Source organism: Tigriopus californicus, chromosome 3 (genome assembly GCF_007210705.1).
Source record: "Tigriopus californicus strain San Diego chromosome 3, Tcal_SD_v2.1, whole genome shotgun sequence".
In the NCBI taxonomy this organism is placed as follows: Eukaryota; Metazoa; Arthropoda; class Copepoda; order Harpacticoida; family Harpacticidae; genus Tigriopus; species Tigriopus californicus.
The window spans coordinates 9,759,153-9,768,065 of NC_081442.1; positions in this window are offsets into that span (position 1 = coordinate 9,759,153).

Consider the following 8,913-nt stretch of genomic DNA (forward strand, 5'->3'; position numbering starts at 1 on the left):
GAACTCAGACAAGACCAGGTGGCTAGTATTTACTATTGAATTAGTATTTTCCGGCTGTCTTAGCCAGCAAGTTGGTCCCAAATATCTTGAAGGGTTCTTTAAGGTCCTCGGGCTAGTTGGGATAGTCAAATAAATTGCAACGATCAGGTAAGGCAGGGACTGTATAAATAGCTTATGTCCTTGGGTAAGGCTATCAGCAACACAGTTAAAAAAATGATCTTTACCCTTTTTATGGCCAAACACGCCATCCTAACCGATATGAAATGCATAGCTTATTTTTATTATGAAGCACTGGAATCCAACTTGAACATGGGATTTAATTTTTTCGCTAAAGCTTGTTGGTTGAAGGGAAGCCCTCAATTCGGTGGGTGGTTGCGGCAAAATCGCGGTCGCACACTAGTCATCAGTTTAAAAAGTGAAGCACATTTAAAGTAAAAGTGAACCGATAAGAAATCATGTTTTATTACATTTTTAGAAGTTTGCAAGCAAATATTGTAAACAAACGCTCCATATTTGAACTCTCATGCATTTTTTTCTCAACGGCTTGGAACTGGGACATAACTACGTAGATGTTTTCTAAATACCCTTTTTTCAGTAACTCGGTCATCAAGTAAAACATTATGGTTTTTTGAATACTTCCTAATTTCCCCAACAATACACTGCTTGACCAGTCAATGTGGAATCGGAAGGGCCAGTTTTCTTCTTAACCTTCTCAAGCTTGAAATCCGCGAAGACGATGTGAAAGCTTTCCAGGTTTCAAGTTGTAGCTATCCGACCGATTAAACCATTGAACTGTCAAATAGTCGGAGTCTTAGCCAGTCAAAGTGTCCCATCAATAGAAACCACACTGTTTATGGGGCAACCTAGTGACTTTACCTCTTTGCCATGTTTTTTGCGGATCTCCTTATCGCTGCAGGGAATGGAATCCCCAGGACTTCAAAGTGAAAGCAATGATATATCATATTTAGCTTTAATTTCATTTATATCTGATCCAGCAACAGAGCCCTTGACGGCCGGGTTGATCTGATGGTCAAAAACTTGTCAAATTCTGACTTAAAGCCTGCAACAAGATCAACATAAAACCTTTTCCTTATTATTACACTTTCCCATGTGCACTTGAGTGCCCAAGTAAAACATTATGTTTTTTTGAATAATTCCTGATTTCCCCAACAAGACACTGCTTGACCAGTCAATGTGGAATCGGAAGGGACAGTTTTCTACGAGAATTCGTTCCCTTTTGAGCCACTAGAGGGCAGCGCTTGGTCTGGACCGTTGCTCACATTCTTGTTTGTGCTGCTCCCTGGTTGAGAGACGGGAATCAATTCTGAGGAGGGTGGGAAGGAAGTCGAATTCCAAGTTTAGGATTGAATTTCGAATCTAAAGTGGAAAATACCATTTCAAAATATTCCGAACAAAGGTTTTTGCTAAGAAAATTAGCAAAACTGCGATGACAACAAAGTGTAAACTTCATTGCTTCGAAAATCTGTGGAAGAAAATTTGCTTCAATAATTTTTTATGTGCAGTTAACACTGCAAGTTAATGCGCTCAGCTCGTTTACAGCATTATCAAACTTAAGTGCCTCCAGTGTGATGCTCACTATCAAAAACGTTGATCATTTTCTGTGCATCCAACTCTTGATTTGATCTTGCACATCAAATTGCATTGCGCAGAAAAGAAAACTACAAAATCCCGTGTTGGGCTGTATTTCGTCAATAAATGTTAGGAGCCTGTCATCAAAGGCACTGCACATCTTTCTGATGTACCTTTAGGTCTCGTGACATTAATTCCAGATATTCATCAAAGACTTAGAATCTTCAACTAAATGATCCTCCTTCAAATGGACACTGAAAATAACTTTGGGAACAGAGAATGGAGCAAAACTTAGAGGCGAACTTTCTATCTCGAGGTTTGAATAATGGAAAACTAATGTATGAGATTTTCTTCCGCATATTGCTAGAAATCTTGTGAAAAATTGGAGAAAATACTGATGGAATCATGTCGTGGCAATCGTGTTTGAAAATAAAGCCAAACCTGCGTTTGCATCGCTAAGAAAAAAAGCTTCCCTTGAAGCGACCGCCATGTTTTCTCTTAGAAGTTGGATCGGTGAGATACTTAGACAAAGAGGACGTCGTCGTTTGGATGCAATTGCAAGCAGGAAATAATGACACGTTTGCTCGTCATTTTATTGCACTTCCCAAGCATCGTTTACGGCCAGAATGTCACCTTTCTCAAGAGCAGAAACGGCCACACTGCTTGCCAAGTCAATCAGACCCTCTGGCGCCCATCAGAAGAACTTCCCGTCGACAAAAAAAAGAGTTGTACGATCCTTGAATTGAGTCCTACACCTTCCAGGCAAATCCACCATATCAACGATTCTCGTTCCGGAGGTCTCGATTGAGCCGTTATCAGGTCGTTTCACGCCAAGAAAAATGTTTGTAAAATGCGGACTGGTAAAAAATGGCGACCCCCAACAAAGCGCCCAATATGGGACGGTTTGCTTATCAAGGCATCTAACACGAGTCAAATTTGGGAAGGGAGCGTAACGAACGCCAAGAACACCAACTTCACTTCGTCCATTGCCAAAGCGGCCATAAATAGCAGTCATCTTTGTCTTTGCTGTTGATTTCTCCGAGAAAACGGCTCTAATGAGGAATGAAGCCCGCCGTGGTTGGTTCATAATAAAGACGAGACGTTATTCTCGGTAGGGTTTCTTGAAGAGTCCGAATCAGTGGACGAGATGGATGAGACGAATCTAGTCAGATGGGCTGGAGCCAATGATACAGCATCGTCTCTATTTGGACAAAATGATTCTTGCAAGTATATATCAATCAGAGACGCACACTGCCAAAAAAGGTGAATTTTCCCTGCCATTTCACATATTTTTCTTTTACTTCCATTCACTTTCGTTTTGTTAACGGGATTGGTTATGATTGCTGAGGTGCAATTGGTTCCAATCTAAATGGGACTTTATGACAGGCTTGGCAAAAACCTCATAATCATTGTCTTTGAGAGGTTTGATGCACATTCAGGCCATATTTATTGTTTCCTTACGGCTATAAACAAGTTGAATTGGTTTCTTTTGGCTTATCATAATCTCATCCGAGAGTGTCTTGTTCCACAAGCAAATATTGAATACTGACCTGTATATTTTGCGAACACATCTGCTTTAGATCAACAGCAAAGATATGTAAAACCAGATCAACTGAATTGAATTCTGAACAGGGCCCATATAAACGGCTTTTGAGTATCATTTGCAAAACGTATTCAAATCATAATATAACAATAGTTTGTCTCTCGTATTGATCACTTCAAAGCCTTTTACCACGAAAAGCATGATCGGCTTTTAAAGAGGTTCCGAACATATTTTGCATTTTTATGTGATAAATCATTTTGAGCTTAAAAGTAAGTACGGTATCAAAAAAGTAGAACCACACAAGTAATATTGTACCCGAATCTTGAACACGTTCGACGAATATGCTCCCTATGGGTTACTACACCGTATTTATGATCGATGGACTTTCAGTTAAATTCTGCCAAAAAACGAAAGTACGTAAACAAACTTCTACCGATAGTGTCTGTCTTAGCGTAATAACATAAAATTTAGAAGTGAATGATGAAATCAAATTGGTGGGGCTCATCTATGAAGTCTGTCATTGGTCCAATTTTGTCCTTGGTATGACTTCATTTTCGAACGAATTCTATCATTTCTGTCAGTGGTTGGGGTCTTGCAAGGCTGATTGTAGCATTGATAAATGCGATGAATTTGCATGGATATATACGCACTCGCCGGGGGGACGGCCGATGGAGTTGTACTCGTGTGAGCCGGAGACCCTCGTTGGTCATTGACGATGTCCCGCGCAAGATAAAGACAAGCACGGACAAAATGACAGTTAAACCACATTGACAAAAAAGAAGCCATTGCCAATGACTCAACTAACTTTCTAGGCATTTCAAGTTCTGCATGACTCAAGGGGTTCGGGTCATTTCAAAGTTGGAAAGAAGAACTAGGAGGCTCATCTGTCGAGACAGGTATATAGTCTGATGCTGAATTTGATTATCATTTAACGGTCTCCATTTGCTCCAATTAGTCTCTTAGACCCTAAAGCAGCCCTCTAAGATGGCATCGCCCCATTGAGTGTCCTATTGATGCATGAGAAGAGACACAATCTTCATTTTGATTCATACAGAGAGGCGACCATAAAAACGATTTCTCTGGAAAAAACAAGATGCATAACAATACCTGGGGAGGCCATAAAAAGAGCAACGAACTTCCAACTTCCACGTACCCTCTTGCCCACGGACCTGAATGACTAATTTCTGACAAACCTAATCATCCATTCCAAATGGGGCAACAGCAACAACATCACCAACAGGAAGAATCCTCCGTTGCGTTGAGGTTCAAGCAAATATTCACAGTTGGGGGTAGCGAAACTTTCCGTCCATAAGCCATTGTCTTTGAAGGGAAAAAAACTTTGATGGCCAGTTCCTTCTTTGATCTGGCAAATAGATAGACCTTGCTTGCAGAGGACATGATTTTTGTTGCACGGCGTATTTCTATTCTAGGGCACTGATAATTCAGCTATCATCAAAAAGAAATCATATTGAATTTGCGATTGCAATTTGATTGCATTTCCCACAATATTAGTGTTCGTGTGAGAGAGTCGACCAAAGGCTTTAATAATGATAACCATTCTCAAGCTTCAAATAAGTGTTGCTTCCCTGTAAATCGAGAAGAGAATTGCCTCTGCTAGTAAAGAAGAACTTGAGATTTCTGTTCTCAGTTACTAAACCTTCAGAGTTGATTTCTCCCTCCGTTAACCATCACATTCTTCTGGTTGTTCCATTTCTCGTCATAGCTTTAATTGTGCCTCTTCACAGAGGTCTGGATGGACGAGTGGTTCCATCCTTCAAGCTCATTCATTGCAAGTTGGTGCTTCAATCAATTTTTGAAGAAAACAAGGTCCACAGCTCATTAAAGCTGGCTTGTTTCTCCGATATCCCATGGTTTATGAGCCGATCAAGCGAAAATTCCAAAGCCCAACCCAAAGCAGGTAAAATTTGTGAAACTTGGAATCTAAGCTTATTTCATCTTCTTCCTCTCTTCTTGTTTTGCTTTAACTCAGAGGCCGAGAGACATTCACGTCATAAAGACGGTTTCCTTTGGTGCCAACCACAAACTGTTACAAGAGAACATCTGATTTACAAGCACCTGGAAAGATTGAGGTTCAACTAGGGGCGTGGATATGAGCTCTGGCACATTTAGCTCGACTTTCAAAGTGAAAAGAAGTGGAAAGTGCATCATGGGTCATAAACAAAACACCTACAAATTTCGCAATACCCCACGTTAAATGGTATTACTTCCATCTTTTTGTCCATGGATGTACTTGGATACGAGCGCAAATGATGGCGAGCCAAGAGGAGGAGACTTTTATTGTCAGGTTTCTCAAGCCTTTCAGGCGAGCTTGGGTGTCCAATGTCCAGTCATCAAGTGGATGGACCTAGAGGGCACATAAAAGGCTTGACTTGATATTCAATTCCGCCCTGTGCAGATCCTGTTTTTTTGTTATTAATGCGAATGATTAAGTCCCCATCTGTCTTGGCGGAAATTCGCAATTGAGCAATCAAAATGGCAAGAAACGAGACGACCGCAAGCAAGTTGGGCGCAAGAAAAAAAAAACTTGAGCACATCATGTAATGGAGGTGGATAAGTTCTATGTAGGTATGACCTGGTGCTGTCTCTTGACTCCAAATGCAGCCCCATTTTTCAAACTAGAACTCGTGTTGAATCCCTTTGACAAGACTCACCGACCAGACTTTCGGGAACATAACAGCTCTCGAACAGCCCAATCCCTCGTTCAAATTTCCCGCCTTTAACTCACACGTTCTCTGACGTTCAATAACGTTATTCATGATTAACCCCAGTGCTAAAATCTATAGTATAGTGAATATATAGCATGTGTGTGCGTGTTAGGTTGGGATGTAACTCGGGTGGGATAGTGGTATAGTGCTATGAGGCCTCACTCGAGAAAGAGAGAAATGCCCTAGAGCCTAATGGAGTGGTTTATAATCATTCTTGTAAGTTGAGAATATGCTCTGATGGCCTTAGTTTCACTTACACCGGATCCAAAGAAGGCATGCATTGCCCTGGTAATCATCGTCATCATCGTTATGTGAACAGTATACATTTCAGGTCAGAGTGAAATCTTCTGCTTGTAATGGACTGTGAATGAGGCATTAATTTATTATTTTCGTGATTGCTCTGTCGTTTTTGATCTATGATGGAGAAATAATTCTTCACCTCTCGGAACTTTCTACACATCCCATTGGAGAGAACATGCAATTTCTTTCCAATTCTTGGCCCTCAAATATTGCAAATCCAAGGTGGTGTGCCAAATTCAAAATGTTCTGTCTTCCTACCCGAATTGTTGCCCTCAGGCTCTGAGGAGTTCGAGAGGCTTGTACAATTGTATCCTATTATTATTAACCCTCTAGACGTTCATATTCAAACGAGTTTACACACCTCTTTCTGGATAGATCCATCCCAAAGAAATCTAAAATTGCTCAACAAGGAAGAAGATGGCATAATGTGGCTGCTTCAAGGAAGTACTCAAGGTATCCCAAACCAATTACCCACTGTTAGAGGCTGGATGGTCTGGGCATTTTTGTTCAATATCAGCTGGAGGTTTTATGCAAACACCCGGAGGCAAGAAGATGATCGCCTTTATAGAAATGACAAGCCAAGGATGAGGAGTGTGAAAAAAAAATTGGATAATGTACCCCGTACATTCATTCACGATGCTTGTGACTCGCTTCGATTCTCATCCAACAACCTTCACATTTTGACATTGGAGCCTTCCTTTATTGGATATTTTTTGAATAGCAATAGCGACGAAGAAGGAAAATGACATGGGGCGCCATCGTCGATTTCCCCCCTCTTCAGCTATTCAGAGATTCTAAGCCCACAAATAAGGCTAATTTCTGGGGGGGAAATGGTGCCAATTTCAGAGATTGTTCGCCCATTTGACGGAACAATGACACGAATCACCAACATCCACCCTCAACTTACCTACAACAAACAAACCGGTAATTTAAAACACCAAAGACGGATAGATATGCGTAACTTGACACTTGACGTTGAGAAATGGGACACATGGAACGCCATGTAAAGTTACATGCAACGCGGCGGTGTTCGAATAATGGGACGACTCTGAACTTGGCCTAGCTGCAATATTTCCAGGCTTGACATTGACAGCCAAAGTGGGGAAATGAAGACGAATCACATTTTAAGGTGTTGAAGCCAGAAAGCATGAAAATGACGAATACTCACGCAACCCTGAGCAATGCTGCGCATCATCTTTTGAATTCGGACAACGTTCCTCGAGTTTTCAAGTCAATTTCATTCGTTTTCAATTGTTTTTTTTTATAATGGTGGAGTGTTAGTAACATCATTCCACATTAATTTACGCTATTCCAACAAAGCATCATGTACCCTCTTGATATAAAAACAAGTTTTTTATTGCCACCATTTCCCTCTCCCTCTGACTCAAAGTACAAATGATTGTGGGTACACATGTTATAAACATTAGCCCCTGAAGGAGGGTCAGTTAATTCTTAGGCAGGTGAACCTGTTAACCGTATGACCTGTGTGCATATTGCAGCTGTCAGGAGTTGACATGCTCAAACAATTATTTAGAATTACAAGCACTCTTCTTTGGGCTCTTTAATGAGTGGAAACACTCCCATGAAATTTCAAGATAACATGACTGGACACTTCCATTTTGACAAGGCTGGTGATGATGGTGGCGATGATGAAGAAAAAGTGGCCAAAGACAAAGAGGATCGTCATTGTTTTGGCCAAAGATCAAGGATCTGACCATTGGGATGGGATTTATTCACCATGTCCCTTCTTAAACCAACCTCATGGTAGTGCCAACCCATTTCTTGTGTGGAGGTGGATCATCAACACTAAACCTGTCGTGGCAAAAAAATCCCGACCTCTCGACCTTTGTTGGAGTTGGATGAAGCCATCATCATCAACGCTAAATATCATCATTTGTGGACCTTGATACCGCTCTTAACTTTGAGCAGAGCCTTCCCCCCCCTCCGTCGACTTCGGATATGGGATTTGTAACATTGCACACAACATAGCCATTCATTTACATCTTTCTCACATGATCTGCTTGTGGTTGGGGCAAGGGGAAAGATCCTCTCTTCTCTCTCTATCTATCTCTCTGTCGCTCTTGTGGCCCTGTAGGTTCTCCGAAGTCGTTGATTTCTCGCCATATTTTTTATGACCGCCTGAGATGATCTCATTGTTGAGTTAATCGTTGTCAAGTTTGGAACGTAGGGAGGTCGGAACCGTTATTCTCGTCCCTCAGTTAGAAGTAAGTGTTTTGATTTTGAAAGTGGAGGTAAATCATAAACAAACGTTGATTGGTATTGATTGATGATATATGATCACAATTTTTGATGATAACGTCTCGGGTGACGAGAATGGCTCCAATAAATTTTTGGGCCATCATAATCGTCGCCTTCTTGTGAGGTGGTGAGTTGTAATTCACGAGACAAAAAATGGTAGCAAAAGTGAATGATGGCCGATGAGCATGGCCGAGAGGCAAGAGGGATGGTTGGGCTGGAACCATGAGTTCGTTATCCTCATGACATCTTACTTAGACACACACGTTGCTGATGGTTTTTCGTCTTTCTCCACAGGATTTCTGCGAGTTCTCAACCGACAAATTTGCCCTTTTTCGGGCTTGCGCCATTGAATTAAAAGGTGGTCTCCATTCGGGAATCGTCTTGGCACGGCCAAGGGCATAATCAATCACTCATTAGGCAATTTCGAGATCTTCCAGCTCCAATTGCAGTCCCGCTCAAAACGTCTCTTTCAGACCGATGCTTGGAAACCATTTC